This window comes from Notolepis coatsorum (assembly GCF_963971535.1).
Source record: "Notolepis coatsorum genome assembly, chromosome: 8".
Lineage (NCBI taxonomy): Eukaryota > Metazoa > Chordata > Actinopteri > Aulopiformes > Paralepididae > Notolepis > Notolepis coatsorum.
This window is the reverse complement of record NC_140172.1, coordinates 109488406-109499244: the sequence shown is the minus strand read 5'-3', so window position 1 is coordinate 109499244 and position 10839 is coordinate 109488406.

Below are 10839 nucleotides of genomic sequence, written 5' to 3'. Positions count from 1 at the left end.
TCATGTTAGAGAGAGCAGGGTTTAGTGGAGTCATGTTAGAGAGAGCAGGGTTTAGTGGAGTCATGTTAGAGAGAGCAGGGTTTAGTGGAGTCATGTTAGAGAGAGAGCAGGGTTTAGTGGAGTCATGTTGGAGAGAGCAGGGTTTAGTGGAGTCATGTTGGAGAGAGCAGGGTTTAGTGGAGTCATGTTAGAGAGAGCAGGGTTTAGTGGAGTCATGTTAGGAGAGAGCAGGGTTTAGTGGAGTCATGTTGGAGAGAGCAGGGTTTAGTGGAGTCATGTTAGAGAGAGCAGGGTTTAGTGGAGTCATGTTAGAGAGAGCAGGGTTTAGTGGAGTCATGTTAGAGAGAGCAGGGTTTAGTGGAGTCATGTTAGAGAGAGCAGGGTTTAGTGGAGTCATGTTAGAGAGAGCAGGGTTTAGTGGAGTCATGTTAGAGAGAGCAGGGTTTAGTGGAGTCATGTTAGAGAGAGCAGGGTTTAGTGGAGTCATGTTGGAGAGAGCAGGGTTTAGTGGAGTCATGTTAGAGAGAGCAGGGTTTAGTGGAGTCATGTTAGAGAGAGCAGGGTTTAGTGGAGTCATGTTAGAGAGAGCAGGGTTTAGTGGAGTCATGTTAGAGAGAGCAGGGTTTAGTGGAGTCATGTTAGAGAGAGCAGGGTTTAGTGGAGTCATGTTAGAGAGAGCAGGGTTTAGTGGAGTCATGTTAGAGAGAGCAGGGTTTAGTGGAGTCATGTTGGAGAGAGCAGGGTTTAGTGGAGTCATGTTAGAGAGAGCAGGGTTTAGTGGAGTCATGTTAGAGAGAGCAGGGTTTAGTGGAGTCATGTTAGAGAGAGCAGGGTTTAGTGGAGTCATGTTAGAGAGAGCAGGGTTTAGTGGAGTCATGTTAGAGAGAGCAGGGTTTAGTGGAGTCATGTTAGAGAGAGCAGGGTTTAGTGGAGTCATGTTAGAGAGAGCAGGGTTTAGTGGAGTCATGTTAGAGAGAGCAGGGTTTAGTGGAGTCATGTTAGAGAGAGCAGGGTTTAGTGGAGTCATGTTAGAGAGAGCAGGGTTTAGTGGAGTCATGTTAGAGAGAGCAGGGTTTAGTGGAGTCATGTTAGAGAGAGCAGGGTTTAGTGGAGTCATGTTAGAGAGAGCAGGGTTTAGTGGAGTCATGTTAGAGAGAGCAGGGTTTAGTGGAGTCATGTTAGAGAGAGCAGGGTTTAGTGGAGTCATGTTAGAGAGAGCAGGGTTTAGTGGAGTCATGTTAGAGAGAGCAGGGTTTAGTGGAGTCATGTTAGAGAGAGCAGGGTTTAGTGGAGTCATGTTAGAGAGAGCAGGGTTTAGTGGAGTCATGTTAGAGAGAGCAGGGTTTAGTGGAGTCATGTTAGAGAGCAGGGTTTAGTGGAGTCATGTTAGAGAGCAGGGTTTAGTGGAGTCATGTTAGAGAGAGCAGGGTTTAGTGGAGTCATGTTAGAGAGAGCAGGGTTTAGTGGAGTCATGTTAGAGAGAGCAGGGTTTAGTGGAGTCATGTTAGAGAGAGCAGGGTTTAGTGGAGTCATGTTAGAGAGAGCAGGGTTTAGTGGAGTCATGTTAGAGAGAGCAGGGTTTAGTGGAGTCATGTTAGAGAGAGCAGGGTTTAGTGGAGTCATGTTAGAGAGAGCAGGGTTTAGTGGAGTCATGTTAGAGAGAGCAGGGTTTAGTGGAGTCATGTTAGAGAGAGCAGGGTTTAGTGGAGTCATGTTAGAGAGAGCAGGGTTTAGTGGAGTCATGTTAGAGAGAGCAGGGTTTAGTGGAGTCATGTTAGAGAGAGCAGGGTTTAGTGGAGTCATGTTGGAGAGAGCAGGGTTTAGTGGAGTCATGTTAGAGAGAGCAGGGTTTAGTGGAGTCATGTTAGAGAGAGCAGGGTTTAGTGGAGTCATGTTAGAGAGAGCAGGGTTTAGTGGAGTCATGTTAGAGAGCAGGGTTTAGTGGAGTCATGTTAGAGAGAGAGCAGGGTTTAGTGGAGTCATGTTAGAGAGAGCAGGGTTTAGTGGAGTCATGTTAGAGAGAGCAGGGTTTAGTGGAGTCATGTTAGAGAGAGCAGGGTTTAGTGGAGTCATGTTAGAGAGCAGGGTTTAGTGGAGTCATGTTAGAGAGAGCAGGGTTTAGTGGAGTCATGTTAGAGAGAGCAGGGTTTAGTGGAGTCATGTTGAGAGAGAGCAGGGTTTAGTGGAGTCATGTTAGAGAGAGCAGGGTTTAGTGGAGTCATGTTAGAGAGAGCAGGGTTTAGTGGAGTCATGTTAGAGAGAGCAGGGTTTAGTGGAGTCATGTTAGAGAGAGCAGGGTTTAGTGGAGTCATGTTAGAGAGAGCAGGGTTTAGTGGAGTCATGTTAGAGAGAGCAGGGTTTAGTGGAGTCATGTTAGAGAGAGCAGGGTTTAGTGGAGTCATGTTGGAGAGAGCAGGGTTTAGTGGAGTCATGTTAGAGAGAGCAGGGTTTAGTGGAGTCATGTTAGAGAGAGCAGGGTTTAGTGGAGTCATGTTAGAGAGAGCAGGGTTTAGTGGAGTCATGTTAGAGAGAGCAGGGTTTAGTGGAGTCATGTTAGAGAGAGCAGGGTTTAGTGGAGTCATGTTAGAGAGAGCAGGGTTTAGTGGAGTCATGTTAGAGAGAGCAGGGTTTAGTGGAGTCATGTTAGAGAGAGCAGGGTTTAGTGGAGTCATGTTAGAGAGAGCAGGGTTTAGTGGAGTCATGTTAGAGAGAGCAGGGTTTAGTGGAGTCATGTTAGAGAGAGCAGGGTTTAGTGGAGTCATGTTAGAGAGAGCAGGGTTTAGTGGAGTCATGTTAGAGAGAGCAGGGTTTAGTGGAGTCATGTTAGAGAGAGCAGGGTTTAGTGGAGTCATGTTAGAGAGAGCAGGGTTTAGTGGAGTCATGTTAGAGAGAGCAGGGTTTAGTGGAGTCATGTTAGAGAGAGCAGGGTTTAGTGGAGTCATGTTAGAGAGAGCAGGGTTTAGTGGAGTCATGTTAGAGAGAGCAGGGTTTAGTGGAGTCATGTTAGAGAGAGCAGGGTTTAGTGGAGTCATGTTAGAGAGAGCAGGGTTTAGTGGAGTCATGTTAGAGAGAGCAGGGTTTAGTGGAGTCATGTTAGAGAGAGCAGGGTTTAGTGGAGTCATGTTAGAGAGAGCAGGGTTTAGTGGAGTCATGTTAGAGAGAGCAGGGTTTAGTGGAGTCATGTTAGAGAGAGCAGGGTTTAGTGGAGTCATGTTAGAGAGAGCAGGGTTTAGTGGAGTCATGTTAGAGAGAGCAGGGTTTAGTGGAGTCATGTTAGAGAGAGCAGGGTTTAGTGGAGTCATGTTAGAGAGAGCAGGGTTTAGTGGAGTCATGTTAGAGAGAGCAGGGTTTAGTGGAGTCATGTTAGAGAGAGCAGGGTTTAGTGGAGTCATGTTAGAGAGAGCAGGGTTTAGTGGAGTCATGTTAGAGAGAGCAGGGTTTAGTGGAGTCATGTTAGAGAGAGCAGGGTTTAGTGGAGTCATGTTAGAGAGAGCAGGGTTTAGTGGAGTCATGTTAGAGAGAGCAGGGTTTAGTGGAGTCATGTTAGAGAGAGCAGGGTTTAGTGGAGTCATGTTAGAGAGAGCAGGGTTTAGTGGAGTCATGTTAGAGAGAGCAGGGTTTAGTGGAGTCATGTTAGAGAGAGAGCAGGGTTTAGTGGAGTCATGTTAGAGAGAGCAGGGTTTAGTGGAGTCATGTTAGAGAGAGCAGGGTTTAGTGGAGTCATGTTAGAGAGAGCAGGGTTTAGTGGAGTCATGTTAGAGAGAGCAGGGTTTAGTGGAGTCATGTTAGAGAGAGCAGGGTTTAGTGGAGTCATGTTAGGAGAGAGCAGGGTTTAGTGGAGTCATGTTAGAGAGAGCAGGGTTTAGTGGAGTCATGTTAGAGAGAGCAGGGTTTAGTGGAGTCATGTTAGAGAGAGCAGGGTTTAGTGGAGTCATGTTAGAGAGAGCAGGGTTTAGTGGAGTCATGTTAGAGAGAGCAGGGTTTAGTGGAGTCATGTTAGAGAGAGCAGGGTTTAGTGGAGTCATGTTAGAGAGAGCAGGGTTTAGTGGAGTCATGTTAGAGAGAGCAGGGTTTAGTGGAGTCATGTTAGAGAGAGCAGGGTTTAGTGGAGTCATGTTAGAGAGAGCAGGGTTTAGTGGAGTCATGTTAGAGAGAGCAGGGTTTAGTGGAGTCATGTTAGAGAGAGCAGGGTTTAGTGGAGTCATGTTAGAGAGAGCAGGGTTTAGTGGAGTCATGTTAGAGAGAGCAGGGTTTAGTGGAGTCATGTTGGAGAGAGCAGGGTTTAGTGGAGTCATGTTAGAGAGAGCAGGGTTTAGTGGAGTCATGTTAGAGAGAGCAGGGTTTAGTGGAGTCATGTTAGAGAGAGCAGGGTTTAGTGGAGTCATGTTAGAGAGAGCAGGGTTTAGTGGAGTCATGTTAGAGAGAGCAGGGTTTAGTGGAGTCATGTTAGAGAGAGCAGGGTTTAGTGGAGTCATGTTAGAGAGAGCAGGGTTTAGTGGAGTCATGTTAGAGAGAGCAGGGTTTAGTGGAGTCATGTTAGAGAGAGCAGGGTTTAGTGGAGTCATGTTAGAGAGAGCAGGGTTTAGTGGAGTCATGTTAAGAGGAGAGCATGTGTGGAGTCATGTAGGAGAGCAGGGTTTAGTGGAGTCATGTTGAGAGAGAGCAGGGTTTAGTGGAGTCATGTTAGAGAGAGCAGGGTTTAGTGGAGTCATGTTAGAGAGAGCAGGGTTTAGTGGAGTCATGTTAGAGAGCAGGGTTTAGTGGAGTCATGTTAGAGAGAGCAGGGTTTAGTGGAGTCATGTTAGAGAGAGCAGGGTTTAGTGGAGTCATGTTAGAGAGAGCAGGGTTTAGTGGAGTCATGTTAGAGAGAGCAGGGTTTAGTGGAGTCATGTTAGAGAGAGCAGGGTTTAGTGGAGTCATGTTAGAGAGAGCAGGGTTTAGTGGAGTCATGTTGGAGAGAGCAGGGTTTAGTGGAGTCATGTTAGAGAGAGCAGGGTTTAGTGGAGTCATGTTAGAGAGAGCAGGGTTTAGTGGAGTCATGTTAGAGAGAGCAGGGTTTAGTGGAGTCATGTTAGAGAGAGCAGGGTTTAGTGGAGTCATGTTAGAGAGAGCAGGGTTTAGTGGAGTCATGTTAGAGAGAGCAGGGTTTAGTGGAGTCATGTTAGAGAGAGCAGGGTTTAGTGGAGTCATGTTAGAGAGAGCAGGGTTTAGTGGAGTCATGTTGGAGAGAGCAGGGTTTAGTGGAGTCATGTTAGAGAGAGCAGGGTTTAGTGGAGTCATGTTAGAGAGAGCAGGGTTTAGTGGAGTCATGTTAGAGAGAGCAGGGTTTAGTGGAGTCATGTTAGAGAGAGCAGGGTTTAGTGGAGTCATGTTAGAGAGAGCAGGGTTTAGTGGAGTCATGTTAGAGAGAGCAGGGTTTAGTGGAGTCATGTTAGAGAGAGCAGGGTTTAGTGGAGTCATGTTAGAGAGAGCAGGGTTTAGTGGAGTCATGTTGGAGAGAGCAGGGTTTAGTGGAGTCATGTTAGAGAGAGCAGGGTTTAGTGGAGTCATGTTAGAGAGAGCAGGGTTTAGTGGAGTCATGTTGGAGAGAGCAGGGTTTAGTGGAGTCATGTTAGAGAGAGCAGGGTTTAGTGGAGTCATGTAGAGAGAGCAGGGTTTAGTGGAGTCATGTTAGAGAGCAGGGTTTAGTGGAGTCATGTTAGAGAGAGCAGGGTTTAGTGGAGTCATGTTAGAGAGCAGGGTTTAGTGGAGTCATGTTAGAGAGAGCAGGGTTTAGTGGAGTCATGTTGGAGAGAGCAGGGTTTAGTGGAGTCATGTTAGAGAGAGCAGGGTTTAGTGGAGTCATGTTAGAGAGAGCAGGGTTTAGTGGAGTCATGTTAGAGAGAGCAGGGTTTAGTGGAGTCATGTTAGAGAGAGCAGGGTTTAGTGGAGTCATGTTAGAGAGAGCAGGGTTTAGTGGAGTCATGTTGGAGAGAGCAGGGTTTAGTGGAGTCATGTTAGGAGAGCAGGGTTTAGTGGAGTCATGTTAGAGAGAGCAGGGTTTAGTGGAGTCATGTTAGAGAGAGCAGGGTTTAGTGGAGTCATGTTAGAGAGAGCAGGGTTTAGTGGAGTCATGTTAGAGAGAGCAGGGTTTAGTGGAGTCATGTTAGAGAGCAGGGTTTAGTGGAGTCATGTTAGAGAGAGCAGGGTTTAGTGGAGTCATGTTGGAGAGAGCAGGGTTTAGTGGAGTCATGTTGGAGAGCAGGGTTTAGTGGAGTCATGTTAGAGAGAGCAGGGTTTAGTGGAGTCATGTTAGAGAGAGCAGGGTTTAGTGGAGTCATGTTAGAGAGAGCAGGGTTTAGTGGAGTCATGTTAGAGAGAGCAGGGTTTAGTGGAGTCATGTTAGAGAGAGCAGGGTTTAGTGGAGTCATGTTAGAGAGAGCAGGGTTTAGTGGAGTCATGTTAGAGAGAGCAGGGTTTAGTGGAGTCATGTTAGAGAGAGCAGGGTTTAGTGGAGTCATGTTAGAGAGAGAGCAGGGTTTAGTGGAGTCATGTTAGAGAGAGCAGGGTTTAGTGGAGTCATGTTAGAGAGAGCAGGGTTTAGTGGAGTCATGTTGGAGAGAGCAGGGTTTAGTGGAGTCATGTTAGAGAGAGCAGGGTTTAGTGGAGTCATGTTAGAGAGAGCAGGGTTTAGTGGAGTCATGTTGGAGAGAGCAGGGTTTAGTGGAGTCATGTTAGAGAGAGCAGGGTTTAGTGGAGTCATGTTGGAGAGAGCAGGGTTTAGTGGAGTCATGTTAGAGAGAGCAGGGTTTAGTGGAGTCATGTTAGAGAGAGCAGGGTTTAGTGGAGTCATGTTAGAGAGAGCAGGGTTTAGTGGAGTCATGTTGGAGAGAGCAGGGTTTAGTGGAGTCATGTTAGAGAGAGCAGGGTTTAGTGGAGTCATGTTAGAGAGCAGGGTTTAGTGGAGTCATGTTGGAGAGAGCAGGGTTTAGTGGAGTCATGTTAGAGAGAGCAGGGTTTAGTGGAGTCATGTTAGAGAGAGAGCAGGGTTTAGTGGAGTCATGTTAGAGAGAGCAGGGTTTAGTGGAGTCATGTTAGAGAGAGCAGGGTTTAGTGGAGTCATGTTGGAGAGAGCAGGGTTTAGTGGAGTCGTGTTAGAGAGAGCAGGGTTTAGTGGAGTCATGTTAGAGAGCAGGGTTTAGTGGAGTCATGTTAGAGAGAGCAGGGTTTAGTGGAGTCATGTTAGAGAGAGCAGGGTTTAGTGGAGTCATGTTAGAGAGAGCAGGGTTTAGTGGAGTCATGTTGGAGAGAGCAGGGTTTAGTGGAGTCATGTTAGAGAGAGCAGGGTTTAGTGGAGTCATGTTGGAGAGAGCAGGGTTTAGTGGAGTCATGTTAGAGAGAGCAGGGTTTAGTGGAGTCATGTTGGAGAGAGCAGGGTTTAGTGGAGTCATGTTAGAGAGAGCAGGGTTTAGTGGAGTCATGTTAGAGAGCAGGGTTTAGTGGAGTCATGTTAGAGAGAGCAGGGTTTAGTGGAGTCATGTTAGAGAGAGCAGGGTTTAGTGGAGTCATGTTGGAGAGAGCAGGGTTTAGTGGAGTCATGTTGGAGAGAGCAGGGTTTAGTGGAGTCATGTTAGAGAGAGCAGGGTTTAGTGGAGTCATGTTAGAGAGAGCAGGGTTTAGTGGAGTCATGTTAGAGAGAGCAGGGTTTAGTGGAGTCATGTTAGAGAGAGCAGGGTTTAGTGGAGTCATGTTAGAGAGAGCAGGGTTTAGTGGAGTCATGTTAGAGAGAGCAGGGTTTAGTGGAGTCATGTTAGAGAGAGCAGGGTTTAGTGGAGTCATGTTAGAGAGAGCAGGGTTTAGTGGAGTCATGTTAGAGAGCAGGGTTTAGTGGAGTCATGTTGGAGAGAGCAGGGTTTAGTGGAGTCATGTTAGAGAGAGCAGGGTTTAGTGGAGTCATGTTGGAGAGAGCAGGGTTTAGTGGAGTCATGTTAGAGAGAGCAGGGTTTAGTGGAGTCATGTTAGAGAGAGCAGGGTTTAGTGGAGTCATGTTGGAGAGAGCAGGGTTTAGTGGAGTCATGTTAGAGAGAGCAGGGTTTAGTGGAGTCATGTTGGAGAGAGCAGGGTTTAGTGGAGTCATGTTAGAGAGAGCAGGGTTTAGTGGAGTATAAGCTTCAAAAGGGGAACGCCACCCGAATCAAAAATGTCCAATACGTTATCTCTGTCCTATGTTCAATCAATATTTGTGAATATGAGCTACTCTCTCTCCTAAAGCCAGAAACCAGAGAAGTAAATACCCAAACTATACTCGGGTATAACTTCTCGGGTATGACGATGAATACAGTAGGAGACTGATTTTGTGGACCAACAGAATGTTTTGTGTTTTCTTTTTAAACCCAAATGGGCTTTATTCTATAGTAGTGTTCTCAGTTCTGGAGTGCCGGTTGAGAAGGCTTTCATTAACAATCAGTGAAAGTAGAGACATTGGTCATGAAAGCCATGGTTAGCAGTGCTCACCCACGAGGGTTTCCCACGGTCTGATCTATATTTTTGTAATCTATTTCTACCCTTCTACATGCGACAACCTAGTTAAAACTACATAGAAATGCTTTGGAAAAAAAATATTCAAATGTCTTTTAAAATTCATAATGCTTCCAGCTTCATTGTACCCCAGTGGCAATGCAAGGCAGCACATTGTGTACGGCATCATTTCTTCACATGATACGGCGTCAAGCGCCTGTATCCACTATATACACCCGCAGTCAGGGGCGTAGCTGGGGGGGGGGGGGGGGTAGCTTAGGATGATTCCAAGGGCCCAGCACTGGGGGGGGGCCCAAATATATATATATATATTTTTTTTTTTTTTTACTAGACATCACTCAGGTGTATTATTGATGCTCTCATTGATACTATGTTTGTTTCTGAAGTGTGTGTGTGTGTGTGTGTGTGTGTGTGTGTGTGTGTGTGTGTGTGTGTGTGTGTGTGTGTGTGTGTGTGTGTGTGTGTGTGTGTGTGTGTGTGTGTGTGTGTGTGTGTGTGTGTGTGTGTGTGTGTGTGTGTGTGTGTGTGTGTGTGTGTGTGTGTGTGTGTGTGTGTGTGTGTGTGTGTGTGTGTGTGTGTGTGTGTGTGTGTGAGATATATAGAGAGAGAGGGGGGGCTTTGGTAGACTATTGCATTGGTCCATTCATTGAAGATGAACGCAATGTGACATCCTTTACTAGGCTCACCCACCAACAGTGCAGGTGCTGAACTGCTGATCCGAATGTATAGGTAAAAACCATATTATGCGTTTTCATCAATAAAAAAATGGCCAAAAGAAATTCCACTCGCGCGCTAACGCGCGCTCGCATTCAATGGGGGCCTACAAATACATTCTTTCATGGGGCCCAGAATCTGGAGCTGCCATGCTTTGAAAAAGCCCAAGAGATGGCATCATTGTTCGGGTACTGATTCTAAATTGATGAGCTCTGACATGTTAAAAATATGAAATTGCCATTGAAAACTTTTTATCCCTGTTTTATTTTGTGTTATTATTATTTCAGATAATTGAAGATTGAATTGATTGAAGAAGTGTGTTTTTAGTCGACTGTGGAAAATTGCGCGGGGTTTGGCTGTCCTCCTGACTGTGGTGGGACGTTCGTTCCACCATTGTGGAGCGAGGACAGAGAATAGCCTGCTTCTCTTTGATGACCCCTCCAGATGCGCTGATAGGAGTGGGTCTGAGACGGCCAGAGGATGTAGAGCATAGTGGTCTTGAGGGTGTGTAGGGTGTGAGACCATTGACTGGAGGTAGGCAGGAGCTGTTCCCCTCGTTGCATGCAATGCCAGGTCAAAAACCTTGAAGCGGATTCGTGCAGTAATGGGAAGCCAGTGCAGCTCTCTAAGAAGTGGGGTAATGTGGGCTGACTTTGCTAGATTGGAGATCAGGAGGGCCATTGTGTTCTGTATGAGTTGAAGTGGTTTGGTGGCGGTGGTCTGTAGACCAGCTAGCAGTGCATTGCAGAAGTCGAGACATGACTGTTGACATGACTGTTGACATGACTGTCGACATGACTGTTGACATGACTGTTGACATGACTGTTGACATGACTGTTGACATGGCTGTTGACATGACTGTTGACATGACTGTTGACATGACTGTTGACATGGCTGTTGACATGGCTGTTGACATGACTGTTGACATGACTGTTGACATGACTGTTGACATGACTGTTGACATGGCTGTTGACATGGCTGTTGACATGACTGTCGACATGACTGTTGACATGACTGTTGACATGACTGTTGACATGACTGTTGACATGGCTGTTGACATGGCTGTTGACATGGCTGTTGACATGGCTGTTGACATGGCTGTTGACATGACTGTTGACATGGCTGTTGACATGACTGTTGACATGACTGTTGACATGGCTGTTGACATGACTGTCGACATGACTGTTGACATGACTGTTGACATGGCTGTTGACATGGCTGTTGACATGGCTGTTGACATGACTGTTGACATGGCTGTTGACATGACTGTTGACATGACTGTTGACATGGCTGTTGACATGACTGTCGACATGACTGTTGACATGACTGTTGACATGACTGTTGACATGACTGTTGACATGACTGTTGACATGACTGTTGACATGGCTGTTGACATGACTGTTGACATGACTGTTGACATGACTGTTGACATGGCTGTTGACATGGCTGTTGACATGACTGCTGTTGACATGACTGTTGACATGACTGTTGACATGACTGTTGACATGGCTGTTGACATGGCTGTTGACATGACTGTCGACATGACTGTTGACATGACTGTTGACATGACTGTTGACATGACTGTTGACATGGCTGTTGACATGGCTG